Consider the following 16,597-nt stretch of genomic DNA (forward strand, 5'->3'; position numbering starts at 1 on the left):
TATGGACTATCCTCGTAATGGAAAAGTTTTCACATCAAGTACTTATGCAAGAGAAGCGCCAAAAAGAGAATAGGTACACCTCTACCTCGATATAACGCGACTTGATATAACATGAATTTGGATATAACGCGGTAAAGCAGCACTCCGGGGGGAGGAGGCAGGGCTGCACGCTCCGGCAGATCAAAACAAGTTCGATATAACACAGTTTCACCTATAACACGGTAAGATTTTTGGCTCCCGAGGACAGCATTATATCGGGTAGAGGTGTATTTAGAAATTTGGTCACCCTATTTAGCATACTCAGAGGAGGAGGGCTCCACAGTCAGCAAGCCAGAATCTTTAGCCAGGTTCTTTGAATATTAACCTGTTCCTGAATGGGTAATGTACAATGTAATATGTTAACCTTTTATTGTAACTTTGCCTTAATAAAAACATTTTAAACATAAAATGAAGAGGATTTGGCCCATGTGTGATTGAGGGGAAGTAATCTGTAGAACAGAGGTCTCAAAGTCCCGGCCCGCGAGCCATCTGGAACCCGAGAACCTCCCCACTGTGGCCCGCGGAGGAGAGATGCATGCAGCCACGCTGCTGGCTCTGTCTGCTGCAGGCGCCGCCCCCCACAGCTCCCATTGGCTGGGGGAGAGGGACAGAGATACCATCACTAGTTCCCTGGCAGAGTCAGCCATGGAGGCAGCATCATTAGTTGCCAGGCAGAGTCAGCAATGGAGGCAACGTCACTTTTTTCCACAATGAATATAAACAAGTCAAAATACCAAACACAACTATCTGATGCACACCTTGCTGTGGACCTGAAGGTTTCAACTGCTCAGTCATTGAGTCCAAACATCAACAAACTGACAGAACTGAAGCGTTGCCAGGTGTCTGGCAAACAGTAAGAACTCTCTGGCAGGCAAAGAATTGTATAAAGTTGTACGACAGTTTTATTATTTCTAAGAAATTTGAAATAAAAAATACAATATAAATGTTTTCTTAACACCATCTTCAGTGACATTATTGGCACACTGGGAGGATTTGAGGACTGGCACTGGCCCTAAGGTAAATTGAGTTTGAGACCCCTGCTGTAGAAGTTTGTTAAGAAGCAGAGTGGAGATTTTGGTGTTGTACACTAAACTAGCTGTAATGTTAAAGATGTATTGCGGATACTTAAAAGTGCTTGCACGATCCATGTATCCACAGCATTTGTACATACCGCCTAGATTATGCTTACTGGATTGAGAAGGAGAGGTGAGAAATTGCTGGCTGACAACTAACTGCTGTATTTTAGTAGCCTGTAATATTTATTTTTCTGCATATTGTGGATCTTGGCCATGCAGACTCATTATCACTGTCACGATTTTGGAAGTACTCTGGTTAGAATATTGCTGTCATAAGGAAAGCCAATTGAAACAAGTGAATGTATATCTTAAAATGTCCACATAGTACTAACGTGGCATGAATGAAGTTACCCTATGGTACATTGCCTATGGCTAAGTCAGTGCATTGCAGTGGGAATTTTATAAACCAATCTGCTGCACAGCAACTCACTTAAACGGACTTCAGTGGTAGACGCTAATACAAATGGCTAAAGTGCACTGATGTTGTCATACCAGGACATTGTAAGTGGCTTGGGTTCATAAAAAATAATGTATTCCATAGCTTCCTTTTTCTCTCCTTCATTTCATTTCTTCCATGATACGTTACTTTGGCACTTTAACCATTCATACTGTGTTAGTCTGGATTCAAGAGATCATAGCCTGAACACAGAGCTAGAGACACATGTTTTTAAGCTCATTAAAGGGGGCGGGGGAATGCTGAGTAAAGATTCACTTTATTTCTAACATTGTAGTGTTGTCTGGGTGTTCATGAAATCAGTCTTTAAATACAGTTAAACTTTCTTCTTAATCTAGGGACACATTCTGAAACAGCCTTTATAAGAATTTGAACTGAGCATAAGCAACCTACAGAATTCCTCAAATGCCTTCCATTGAGAGCTGTCTCTAGACGGCATCATGTAGAAACAGATTCCCCTATACTAGCTGATTGAAGAAAACAGTGGACCATTATTAAGCATATGTGCTTTGCTATTAGAGAAGAAGCAAGGATGCCAAGACTAGGATGATTGTATAAATATGAATTAAATTAAAAACAGTTTGGAGAAACACTTGTTCTGGCTGGCTATGGTATCTCTTCAACAGACACAAGAGAAAATTTCATATATTTCCTAGAGTCACAAAAAATATTTCCTCATGTCAGATTTTTAGTTTGGCCAGAGTGCAAAGAGTCAGAACATTAGGTTTGCATTTGCAGTTATCTGATGGACATGCACAAATGTCCTTGAACATATGTATCTTACTGTACACATTTTAACTTCCATTTTCAAAAATATGGCCCTCACTGTAAAAGGCTATCCTAATGATCTGTGCATAGATGATGCCTTGAATTTTAAATCTCCAAAATTTAATTTGGATCTGCATTTTTGGCTAGGTGCATTATAAATATAGGGGCAAACTGCAAGATCAGGATCTGATTTTATATTCCAGCCCCCTGCTGAAGTTTTTGGAGTTTTCAGATCAGAGGGTTTTTTTTCAGCCCATGCCTGATTGTAATGTAGTTTTCTAAACTTTTTTTTTTATAAGCTACTGTGAAATAATAGGGAACTCTCAATGGTTTTTAGTGTTGGAATCATTCTGAGAAAGGTACATGTCAGTTCTACTTTTCAGAAATTAGGAAGGGTGTTTCACGGGCAAGGAGTATCTGTCTTCATCTTGCATATCTGTCCACATCAGCTGCATGCTATGCCTTTTTCCATATATAAGCATTAGGTTCTGAGGTTGAAAGATGTATTATTTTTTTTATTTGCGGGGAGGAGGGTAGAAGCCAGGAGTTAGAGCAATTTGAACTGGTGTTCTATGGAATAAGAAATTTGCTTCAGATCTTTTCTTTGGTTCCACCCACCCGTACTATAATTACAATAGTCTTTCTTCACAATGTGCTTGCAAAGGATTATGCTTAGAATGTGACTGTGTTTAAAGTCATCACTATCATAATATAGCTGTTTTACTAGAGAGCATCAGGGCTGTTGTCACATAGCCTGTCATCACTGCCAGACACCCAATCATAATTTGCATTTAGGGCTGACATAAAGATTTTGTTTTTCTTTGAATAAAAGCTCCCATGAATAAATTGTCGAATATTTTTTCCGTCCCTAAATCTTTTCTTTTTCATGTCAAATATACAAACATTTGTGTTCAGAATGTAAAAATAAATTTCCCTGCATTAGGGGATGCTAATCTCTTGGCAATTCATTGGGCATTAGTGCCAGCGGATGTATTGACTAATCTTTTGGAGCTTTAGGAAGTAGTGGTAGTTACAGTCCTACCTCCAACTTGTGACAAAGGAAGCAACTTAAAGCAGGAGGCAGAAAAGAGGTGAATGCTTTGTAATAATTTGAACACTGAAACTGTCATTGAATGTATTTATTATCATAGCAGGCCTTTCATCACTACACACTCCCTCTCTTTCTGTCTCTGTTTTTTAAATTTAACATTAAGAAGTTTTCTCTCTCATTTTTGGACCTCATAACATTATGCTCAAATTAAGAACTTGATGGAAGAAGGAACAAATAGCTTTTATATAACTCTATTTTTCCCTGTGTCTTATTTAATCCCAATTGAATCATATCATGATTAATGTTTTCAAACGAAACAAGACTTGAGTGAGCTGAAATTTTGCTGTAGCTTAATCCCGTTTTTTGTTTATAGAGCATAAAACCAGTGAAAATGATGGGCTCAGTTTTGCACCAATTAATGTCAATTGAGCAGAAGCAGGCCTTAAATGGCCCAGTTTCAGATGCCTTGTTCTTAGTTCTATCAAATTTTGATTTCTGTTTGGTGTAATTACATTGACAGTGAGTTAATACTCCATGGATTAAGTCTCACTGGTGTCTTGGCAGGCCTTATATCCAAATTTCCTTGCTTTCATTTGTCTATGACCTAATATTTTTTGTACGTGTGTTTTAAATATGGAAGATTACTTGATAAATTCCTATGTAAACCCAAGATTTGGCCTAAACCGTCAACAGTGCTAAGAACTTTCACCTTTTCCAGCAAAACAGTAGATTTCAGTCAGAGCAGCTTTTGACTAGTTAGTGCCCAGTATTGCATGGACAAAATTCTGGGCTTTCCCTAGCAACACCAATTAACCCAATAATTACGTACTGCCAACATTTTTCTGTGATGGATTAATAGAAGAAGAGAACACAGTGACCAGAACAAGGGAACTCTTCATTATTTCTTGAACATTCACTTTACTTTTTCTGGATGAGAGTGGCCAGGCAGCTGGTATGCTGTGACCTCTGCTTAATACCATACCTTAAAATCTTCCTCCTGTGCCACTGACACATCAGGCAGTTCGGTTCCTCCAGACAGTATGGTTGCTCACTAGTTGTGGTACTACATTCCAAGTGATGCTAGTACATTCAATATCTTTTGCCAGTTCATCCTTTTCCTTTCTTGCTTTCTTTCCTCCCTCAGGTGTCACAACCATCTGAGCCTTCTTTCTTTTGATTATGTTTTCTAACATGTCCTGCTCTGTTAGCTTCCTTACTCTCCCATTCGTTATCGTGTCTTTCTGTGTAATGTGCAGTATCTTCCTCAGCCATGTCTGAGAAGCAACCTCCAATCTCTTTTTGTTAGCTACTGTCATTGGCCAAGTCTTTGCTCCGTATAGTAGCGTGCTCAGGATGATTGCATGGTATAAACTGATCTTTAGTTTGCTGCTTAGTACACTAATAATTATCTCACTGTTACTTTGTGCTCCCCATACCTTCTCTCAGTATATACTTTGATTGTAAGCTCTTTGGTGCAGGGACATCACTTTCATTATATGTGTGTATAATACTAGCACAGTGAAGTCCAAGTCCGTGATTGGAGCCTCTAAGCACTATCACAGTTCAATAAATAAATATTATAATAACGAACTAATCACATTACATCACTCTAGATGTGGGTGTCAACCAATGATTTTCTGTCAAGATATAGTAGTTTTGATGAACAGCGTATCTTTACCTGAAGTAGTGCTTCATGTAACAGGAACTGCAAAATGTGATTAAATCAGCCATCCTGTTTGGCTGTGTGATTGCTATCAAAATGAAGAGGCTAATTCAATAAGGATTAACATTCTATTTACAATATGCCAAAACAATTATTTTAAAGTTCATACTGATTTTATTTGTATGATTCTAGTTCCTCTCCTCCAAAATACTCCCCTACATTTTATATATATATGTATAGTTTTTATTTCCATGCACAATAAAAATAATTCTTTGCATTTATATGGAGTTTTTACAAATATTAAAGCATTTAACCTCATAGCACCCCTATATATATTATAGCAGGAACAGCAGCAATTTCAAAATAGTCCATTTTAGCCCCAGGTATTCAATCACTCATAATGTTTTGAAAATTCCACTGTATTGACCCTTTTAGCATTGCTAGTAAACAGAGAGGGTAACCCCAAGCATCCCGATCCCTCATTCACTCCTTTTCATTTTTTCCATGATGCTTCTTATGCATGAAATACTCTCCCCAGATTGATCCATAAGTCCCTCTTCAAGACCCACCTGTACTGTGATGCCTGTGGGAAACTGTCAGCATATAATGATTAGGTAGACGGGCTTGCTGAGCAAGGAGGATATGTTTATCTTAAAGTGATTCAGAACCACCAGTTAGAGCACATAGCTAATCTTCATCCTCCCTGCTCCTTTTCCTTCCCATTATTGGTCATAGTTGCTTGTTGCATATGTTGTATATTAGAACCTGACCCTGCAATCATTCTTGCATGTGTTTAACTTTATATACGTGAATAGTCCCATTGAATGCCTGAGCCTCAAGTCTTTCCCTCTGCTGCTCCTGGATTGGTGTACTAGTGGCAAAATCTAACCCTTAAGCCAGAAAAGATATCTGGTACCTAAGGACGAAGAAATTCTTGTAGATAGACAAGAAAGAAAAAGGTCTGACCTGGAAGTTATATAAACATAGGAAAAAAGTGATATATTTGAGAAACCATATATGATCATGTCGTAAAAGACTATACTGTATTGCATTCTCTCAGAGGGCAGAGTTAAGGTTCCGCATGTAAACACACTGTTGCCATTTCCTTACTTTTGAATGCTTAACCATGCAACCTGAATGTTCTAACAAATGTTGCATTTGTTTGGAATGTGTAAGTGTACACTGTTCTGACAGTTGGCCTATGGTAATAGTTGCAGATCCTATGAAGTATCTTCTGATGTTCAGAAACTGCTTTCCGTATTTATGGGTTCTTAGGCTAACAAGTTATCTCCCAGGAAACGAGAACTTTCATAATTTATAATGGGCCCTCCAAAATATGGGAAGACAGAGTGTCCCATAAAAACCTTTCATAATCGAGGCTTAACAGAGGTTTCAGGTCTTTTCTTTGAGCCTCGCATTTGGGCCTGTGAATTGTGATTTACAGGCCTAAATGAGAGGCTCAAAGAGAAGAGGTTCTTTGAGGGGCATTTTACAGATTTCTGTTCAGTGTTAGAAATACCTAATGGAAAACATTTTAATCTTGAAAGAAAGAGCATGTGGTGAGCATTAGCAGCTCAGCAAAACGTGCAACCAATTCGGATTTAATTTAAAGGGAACAATAGAGGTGCCTCGAGAATTTGTCGGAAGTGCTGTGGTTTTGAGTTCATATGCTGATGGTAACAGAACTGCAAAAGAGGTGAGTCGCAAATGCTTTATTAAATATCTTCTCAGTATAACTGTAAAGGAAAAGATGAATTCCACTCTTAATTGGTTACAATGATGATGCCAGACGAGGGTTGTCCATTATTGATTTACAGTCATGATATACTCCTCATGATTCCTGCTGTATTTTAGTGAAAGTCGTGGTTTAAATGAAGATAATAACATCTTTATTACAAGTAAACTGAGATCATACAAAAAGGAAAGACGAGAAAAGGCATTCCAGTTTTTTGGGGGGAAGATAGAGGGTCAGCTATTTTTTTTCTAAATGGTGTAATTTAAGTACTAATTAGCACAGCACACACACTATCTTGGGGCTGTTTCCAAATGTGATTGGCAATATCTGATTCAGCTCCTTTTCAGTTTGTGTGAAACATGAAATGGCTGCAAAGCACAGCAATAAAAATAGCTTTTTGATCTTTTTGGGATTATTTAAATTAACTTTATCCAGGCTTTGGAGCACTGATGCTCTTAAATCCAGTGGTTCCCAGATCAGATGGCTTCAGAAAAATAAATTAATATAAATTTTGCTTTAAGAACTGGTCTCCCTTAAATAATAGTGTTAGATTTTCCTGTTCAAATAAATGCAAACACATTAGGACAACCTGCTTCTCTGGATTAACCACAGCACTTCCCGACAACTTGTTATTGTCCTTGCTTATGCTCAGCAAAGGAACATTGCATTATGGAGCAGTAGTCATGGCTTCTTGGTGATGGTTACAATTACCATTCCATTCTGAGCTCTGTTTTGACCCCTCCCCCCCATTCTCCTTTACTCTCATTTGAAATTACTCCTTCTGTTTTGAAAATATTAAACTTTTGCCTCAAGCAAGAGCTGTATTAGTTCAGAGAGAATTTTAGACAAAGTGGAGAAATCTCTGGTGGTTATCTCAGCAAAGCTATTCAGAATCCTCATCCTTGTAGTGCCCTAAGTTTAAAGCTGCAGCACCATGAAAGTTCTGGAGCAAAGAAACCATAGCCTCCGTTAGCAGTGGGCTGCTGTAATGTACATATCCTGTTTTAAGAGGGTTTGTTCTAGTTTTGAAAGAACTGCTGTGACTGAAAATTTGGAATTTGCCCTACTTCTCTTGTGCCTGAAAATACAGCAGTGATCAACAGGACTTCTCTGAATCAGGTTATCATCTCTCAATAACTACGTTTTAAAATTATTTTGAGTCCCAGAATGATTTTTCTCTTATTACAACTTTAAAAATGGCAAGGCAAGGAAAAGCTCAGTTTTGACCAGTAGCAAATATCATTGAGCATTAAAACAAGGCTTATAAGAAACAGCAGGTCATCTTCACATGTGTCTACAGAATGCAATGTCAAAGCTAGACAAATGGGTTTTAGGGCACTTTTTTATCTATTTGCAAACTTGTTAGATATTTTTTCATGTAATTTAAACTATTGTCATATTGTATTTTATTGTAATCTGGAACACAAAAAAAAATCCAGCAAAGATTTTTATTTATTTATTTGAACTTGCGATCTAGCTACACATGAATTTCCTGTGGGGATTAAAAAACAAACAAACAAAAAAAACCAGTATTGCTTGGCACTTTTATACCACCTTCATTCCAATGATTTCAAAACACTTTTCATGCTATAATGTTTCACATGAAAATGGGTAAGTATTAATTGGCGTGTCTTGTGCTTACTGTCACACTGTAATTAAAATGTCTAAGATGTCACATCCAAATGACTGGTGTTGCAATTGTCTGGTCTAAGCACAAAATCTTAAATCTATGTAATCTATAAAGGGACTAACACAATTATTTCCATCTTTGAAAAGTGTAACCAGGATGAAATATTTTAAAAAAAAACAAGACAGCCTAGTTGTATATGCACAAATATATAATACACACACATACACACAGACACATACTGTTTATAACAAGTAGCAGGATAAGGATCTGGTCCTGCAGAGATCTACTAATGAGTTGTAGTAAATACTACTGTGGGTAGTTTATTCTCCTTTTTAAAAAAACAATTTATTGTTTCTATTGAGCTTACAAGTATTGTTTTAAACTGTTATATTTATGAGCAAATATTAGTTTTTACTTAGATGTTTAAAAGGCTTTCGACCATAAATAAAACCGGGGTAGAGCCTGTCACTAGTTAATTTTTTTTGCCATTGTGGGTTCTGTTATATTTATAGGGCCTGTTCCAAAGTCCTGATTACATTGTCATCTATGGAAGTCTTTCCATTGAGTTCAGAGGGCTTTAAATCTCTTCTGGGGAAATTTGGAGGTACACCTCCTCAGTGTGAGACCTGGGTGGCATTGTGAATAAAGCAAGCATGATGGGTCAGATCCTCAGTTGATGTAAAGCTGCATAACTCTGACTTCAAAGGACTATGACAGTTGACACCAGCTGAGGCTCTGGCCTGATATCTCCTTCAGCTCTCAGTGAGCATGGCCACTGCTATACCCTTGAAGTCTATGGCATTTATTCTCAAACTTTTCCATACAGTGACAACCCACCCCACCCCGCACTCCCATTTCATCTATCTGGGATCTATCCGGGATGCTCATTCCACTTAGCAATATGGAAAGGGAATGCTGGTTGCAACCACCTGTTAGCTCATCTTCTGAGGGTTGTGACCACCCCACCCCAGGTTGAGAAACTGTTCACCGTGGCAGTTGCACAAGTGTGTCCATAGTTGCTTATGTCCTACAGGATAGCATGACGACACTGCATTGATTTATATTTAGGTTTTCTTTGCAAACATAGGATATAAAGGCTTCATTTATTTTATATTAAATGAAATTTAAGTTCTGCTGAGTCTCATGAGACCACTATAGAATTGCCAGGATTGAGTAGTGCTGTGTACTAACTTAGTTTGACCCCTCAATAACCGTTGCAATACAATACAATAAATATTACTAAGTAGCTTGGTATTGTTTCTACTTAATGCTCTTCCAGAAATTTATAAAAAGTTCCTATATTTCATTAAATATAGGAATTATCACAGTCTTCTACATAGCAACTTCTCATAACCTTGTGCCAGTAGCTGTAACTTTTTTCATAAAAATTCTCTTTTAATTCTGTTTGCTTATAAAGTATAGCTCTTTGTTCCAAAATCAAATCAGTTTCAAGCTTCTGGGACTAGATTAAGACCACCAAACTCATTTCGCTTTAGCATTAGCCACAGTACATACAAACCCCGAACTGGAAATGAAAAAGGTTAAGTCCTGTTAAAAATATCCCCCAAATGAATTAACATTATGTTTAGAACAGAGGAGCTGAGTGATCACTTTCCTGCCTGTGTTCTGCTTATTTTCCATATGGAAAATACAAATCACTGTAAATGTATTGGCTTCAGATTACTTTTCGGAAGCCTTATACCTAGGCCTAATTTAAATTTCACTCACACAGTTAAGCACCTAGAAGAGAAACTATGAATTAATGCTTAAGAAGTGTGGAAGTGAGAGTGAAGTGTCTGGGGTTCCATTCCTGGCTTTGCCACTGACTTGCATTGTGAGAGAAGGAAATAAAGGCATAGTGAGAGGTTTGTTCTATTTGAACTACGTAAATCCATAATTCCTACCCCACTGAAGTGCTTTGAGACTTAAAGAGGATAGGCCTAGCTAAAAATGGTTTTTGTCCTTTACAACTTCTTTATGACAGATGAAGATTTTGTCAACTTTTTTTAATAAACATTTTTGGACTGCTTTTTAGAAATAAGATATTCTTGCTTCTCTCCATCTGCTGGAGACTGTAGGTCAGATCTTTGTAGGACCTCAAAAGTTAAGTAAAAACAGGCTTCTTACTTCCCTCAAAGATCTTTTTGTCTTATGGCAAAAAGAGGGAAATAAGGTGCTGATATTTTTGATATTTGAGTGTAATAAAGTAGAACTGTTAAATTCATAACACAGAATATATACATGACAATTGTATGAAGGGGGTCTGGTGGTGCAATGCCTTGCAGTTAATTTTTAATTCTTTAATGTTTATAAAACACTTTCAGATCCCTTAATGGAAGGCACCCTAAAAGTGCGAAGTGTAGTCATTTTGACCTGCTCAATACTTAAAAACAACAACAAAACCCTAAAACCACACCTATGGTTTTGGAGAACATTTGGGCCGACTTACAAATTTTTCTGGAGAGTACAGAGAGTGATGCCAGTTTATCTCATCACTAAGGTTAATGGTTGCCTGTTATTACAGTGCTACATAGAGAGAAATTATGTTACTAAAGCACGGGACTAGGAGACCTGAGTTATATGCCTGTCTCAGTTAAAGATTTCCTGTTGAGACCTTGAGCAAATTTTATAAACTCATGGTCCCCAATCCTGCGAAAACTTAAGCACATACTCAACTTTATGCACTGTGGATAGTCCCACTGAAAAGTTAGCACATAAAAAGTTTTTGCAGGATCAGGACCTTAGTACTTCAGTTTCTATATGTATAATAGGGATGATAATGGTACAGTGCAGTGTGGTGTAGCTTAGTTCATTAGAGCTTGCTAAGCTCTTTAAGACCTTTCAATGAGAGAAGCTATATAATAAATGCAATATTGTAACAGAATAGTTTGTATTCAAGTTTCTATGCTGTTTATTTTTCAAGTGCAATAAAATTATTAAAATATATATTTAAAAAAACAGTAGTTTGAAAATATTTTGTCTTTATTTTCTAGCTTGGCATGTCTACATATACTATACTACTGTTAAGTCACATATCACTCAAGAATTCATTGTGTGTTTTTCATGATGCATACTGTTCTCTGTTTCTTAATCTTTGGCATTGATACTGGTACTCCTTTTCTCTTCTTCTGTCTCTTTCTTTCTCACCAGGAGTCCCTGGGATTTTATAGCTCTTTTGGGCACACTGTCGGGGGATATTTTTGAGTACTATTTTAACTTTTCATCATAATGTTATGAGAATTCATTTGATACAGAGAGAATAACAGGAGTTCCAAAGTGACCCCTTTTTTGACGTTTTCACTGAACTGTCTTACCTTTATTTTGGACACATTGCAAGAAATTTAAAACACTCTGCACCCTTTGCTTTGCTCCCCGTGTGTTGATTAACATAATCACATTTATAAACAGGGAATATTTGTGGTTTTTAAGATTTTGAATGTGTGGCCAAATGCTACCCTGACTGTCACTAAACAAAGTTTTTGTGTTCAAATATACCAGGCTATATTACCTTTAATCTGAGAATGTCCCTTTTCATTTTACCTGTAAACCCCAGCAGAAGTAATACAAATCGATCAGTTGCCAAAATTACCTTAAAATGGAATGCAAGCAGAAGTTAAAGATCTGTACTGTAGCTTAGTAATGTGTTGCCATATGTACCGTCAGTTTGCATACTGTTAAGAATTTAAATTGAGTCTTGTGCATGTAAAACCCATATCAGGTTACTTTCTGTCTTTCGAACACTTAATATGATCATTCTGGTATTTACTCTTAAAACTTGCAATTAAATTTGTGTTTGCAAACTATGCTTTTAAAAAAAAAGTGGGTTGCTTTGCCTGCTCATTCCCCTCATTGGCAAGCAGATGATTATACTTCAACAATAAAAGTGCAATGTAATTTTGCCATGTCTAAAACTGGCGTATCAAATTAAGTTGATGATACCCTGGGAAGGAAAACATAAATATTGGACCAGTTCCATATTCCTAAATTTAGGGCCATTGGCCTAAATACTCCTCAATATCATGTGCTATTGGGCATGTGCTCTTGTATGGTTTTGTGTGCAGCATTTCAGTTCAGCTTGTGGAAAGCTTCTTGGCTTGATGAGTGAAGGAGGGGGTCTAATGGTTCCTCTCACCACTGCCCTAGGCCTAGGCTTACCTCCATGTTTCTGTAGCAGAAGAGCTTATTTTGCAGGGTATGAGTAACAGATGAGCTGCTCTAAGCAGTTGAGGATGAGGACAATCCCAGTAAGATGACAGCCAGCTGTCATTGCTTTTCTCTTTCTCTCTCTATGCTTGGGAGTTGGTCCTGCTTTGAGCAGGGGGTTGGACTAGATGACCTCCTGAGGTCCCTTCCAGCCCTGATACTCTATGATTCTAAGTAGGCTGGTTCCTAGTGGCTGCATCAGATATACAGGAGAGGACTTGTAACCCTTTCTTTAATGGTTGAACCAAAATGCTTGATGTAAAACTCAAGGAACATGCTAAAGAAAATATGATGGCCATGGTTACACAAACAGACAAGCATAGTGTGTGTGTATGTATATATAAAATAAGGAAACCATAAACCTCATTGATCAAAACCTGGGATAATGACTCGTTTCTTATATTGTTCACTTGAATATTAAGTAATTTCCAGCATTTTCAAAATATTTTAGGTCTGATTCATCCCTGTCCTCTGTGTGGGGGTACAAAAACCTTTCTACTTCTATGCCAAGGGTCAGCACGCTTGCAATCCCTTTTTCTCTCCTGAACCCCACTAGTGTCCTAGGCATCTCTCTGGGAGGAGGGAAGAAAAGTTGCCGCAGCCCCACTCAACTGTTCAACAGAAGTGTCCAGCAATGGAAGGGAGCACATACTGCACCCTCCTAAGAGCTCATGCAGTGAACCATAAAACTTGCCCTCCTGCACATGCACATGCGCACACTCTCTCTCTCTCGCTCTCAAGCGTTTTCTGGGAGCCAAGGCACAATGCCTCCCAGAGTTCCCTGAGGGTGATTCAGTCACACACCACCAGCAGCACAGGCCTGTGCCTTTTGTCCTATTTATATCTCAGCTATTACAGTTGTTGTGTGGCTGTTTTGTTGTTTATTCTTAATGTACCATATCTCAAGCTCCTTAATCAGTTTTCACACAGTCAAAACTACACCAGTTGGTCAATAGTGGGAATTTTTCTGAGTAAAGATGTTAGGGTTTAGCCCTTTGTTGATATATTTTAATTCATTTAAATACAGGCACAAAAAAATAGGCCTATATTCTTCCGAGGATTCCATTCTTCAGATATGGCAGTGTCTCTTCAAACTATTATCATCTTGTGGTTTTAAGGTGTTATTGCCAATAGTCATGAGGAGTAATAATCAGGGAGCCTCCACCTTCCATATGCCTCAGAGAAAATGTACACAATATAAACACAAAAGACATACAAATAATTTCTTTAGGAGTGTCTTACCTAGATTCCTTCATGGGGAATGAATGAATGAACAAAGCTTCAGTTGAAAGATGCACAGTACCTACAATAAGGTATTTATATAATTACATTTGTTTTTCATAACCCTCCCAATATTTTGGGTCTAACTGACCCACCTGTGCACAAAAATGAAAATTAAAGTTTTCATTGCAAACCTGAGCCTCTTCATAGGGTATGTCTACACTACCAGATTAGTTCGATATAAGTTCATTCGAATTTGTAGAATCGACCTTACAAAGTCGAATTTGTGTGTCCACACTAAGGACACTAATTCGACTTTGTGAGTCCACACTAACGGGGAAAGCGTCAAAATTGGAAGCGGTGCACTGTGGGAAGCTATCCCACAGTTCCCGCACTCCCCGCTGCCCATTGGAATTCTGGGATTTCCCCCCAATGCCTGCTGGGGGGAAAACTGTGTCGAGGGTGGTCTTGGGTAACTGTCAGCATTCAACCGTCACTCCCGCCGGCGGGAAATCAGTTCGCGCACTTTTCCTGTTAGTGACAGCGCGGACGCCACAGCACTCCACTGCGATCATGGAGCCCGCTGTGATCATCGCTGCACTTATGGCCGTTGTCAACTCCTCGCACCTTATTGTACACCTCTTCAACAGTCAGATGCTGAGAAATCGGGCGAGGAGGCTCCGGCAGCGCGGTGAGGACATGAAGTCACAGAGTGGCACAGACCTCTCAGAAAGCACGGTATGCCGCGCCGTGGAGATCATGGTGGCAATGGGTCATGTTCATGCTATGGAACGGCGATTCTGGGCCCGGGAAACAAGCACGGACTGGTGGGACCGCATAGTGCTGCAGGTCTGGGATGAATCACAGTGGCTGCGAAACTTCTGCATGCGTAAGGGCACTTTCCTTGAACTGTGTGACTTGCTGTCCCCTGCCCTGAAGCGCAAGGACACCCGCATGCGAGCAGCCCTGAGTGTGCAGAAGCGAGTGGCCATAGCCCTCTGGAAACTTGCCACGCCAGACAGCTACCAGTCAGTAGCAAACCACTTTGGCGTGGGCAAATCTACTGTGGGGCTTGCTGTGATGCAAGTAGCCCACGCAATTGTTGAGCTCCTGCTCTCAAAGGTAGTGACCCTGGGAAACGTCCAGGTCGTCATAGATGGCTTCGCCGCGATGGGATTCCCAAACTGCGGTGGGGCTATAGATGGGACTCACATCCCTATCCTGGGACCGGCCCACCAGGCCAGCCAGTATATTAAAAGAAAGGGCTACTTTTCAATGGTGCTGCAAGCACTGGTGGACCATAGGGGACGCTTTACCAACATCAACGTCGGGTGGCTGGGCAAGGTTCATGACGCGCGTGTGTTCAGGAACTCTGGTCTGTTTAGACGCCCCGGACCACAAAATAACTGTTGGGGATGTGCAGATGCCTACAGTGATCCTCGGGGACCCAGCCTACCCGCTAATGCCCTGGCTCATGAAGCCCTATACAGGCGCCTTGGACAGTGACAAGGAGCTCTTCAACTACCGGCTGAGCAAGTGCAGAATGGTGGAGTGTGCTCGCTTATAGACAGCCTCCCAACCTGAAGCAAATACTCACCAGCAACCGCACACCATACAACATAAACACTAACCCAGGAACCTATCCTTGCAATAAAGCCCGATGCCAGCTCTGTCCACATATCCATTCAAGTGACACCATCACAGGACCTAATCACATCAGACACACCATCAGGGGCTCGTACACCTGCACATCTACCAACGTGATATATGCCATCATGTGCCAGCAATGCCCCTCTGCCATGTACATTGGCCAAACCGGACAGTCTCTACGCAAAAGAATAAATGGACACAAATCTGACATCAGGAATCATAACATTCAAAAACCAGTGGGAGAACACTTCAACCTTTCTAACCATTCAGTGACAGACTTGAAGGTGGCAATTTTGCAACAAAAAAACTTCAAAAACAGACTCCAAAGAGAGACTGCTGAACTTGAATTAATATGCAAACTAGATACTATTAACTGTGGTCTAAACAAAGACTGGGAATGGTTGGGTCATTACACCAATTGAATCTATTTCCCTATGTTAAGTTCTCCTCACACCTTCTATGGGCCATCTTAATTATCACTTCAAAAAGTTTTTTTTCCTCCTGCTAATGATAGCTCATCTCAATTGATTAGACTCTGCCTGTTGGTATGCATACTTCCACCTTTTCATGTTCTCTGTATGTATAAATATCTCCTGTCTGTGTGTTCCATTCTATGCATCCGAAGAAGTGAGCTTTAGCTCACGAAAGCTCATGCTAAAATAAATTTGTTAGTCTTTAAGGTGCCACAAGTACTCCTGTTTTTTTTTTTTTTTTTGCGGATACAGACTAACACGGCTGCTACTCTGAAACCTGTCAAGGGGAGATGGAGGAGCTTACTGACTCGCTTGGATCTCAGCGAAACCAATATCCCCGTTGCTATTGCTGCTTGCTGTGTGCTCCACAATCTCTGTGAGAGCAAGGGGGAGACCTTTATGGCGGGATGGGAGGTTGAGGCAAATCGCCTGGCTGCTGATTACGCTCAGCCAGACACCCGTGCAATCAGAAGAGCCCAGTGGGAAGCGCTGTGCATCCGAGAGGCTTTGAAAGCTAGGTTCCTCAGGTTGCAGGGTAACCTGTGACTGTTCAGTTTCTTTACAGAGAAGCTGAACCTGCCCCTGTTTCAGTTACTGTTGACTTTCTTTTGCAGTTACATACTCCGTTCACCAC

The 16,597-nt window shown here is 39.6% G+C and overlaps 1 protein-coding gene across 12 annotated transcripts in view; it reads left to right on the forward strand.

Annotated features, from left to right (window-relative positions):
- The window catches only part of FHOD3 (formin homology 2 domain containing 3), a 634,103-nt gene that overhangs the window by 98,831 nt on the left and 518,675 nt on the right, over positions 1–16,597 (forward strand). The window lies entirely within an intron of this gene.

The sequence above is a fragment of the Mauremys reevesii genome, linkage group 2, assembly GCF_016161935.1.
Source record: "Mauremys reevesii isolate NIE-2019 linkage group 2, ASM1616193v1, whole genome shotgun sequence".
Lineage (NCBI taxonomy): Eukaryota > Metazoa > Chordata > Testudines > Geoemydidae > Mauremys > Mauremys reevesii.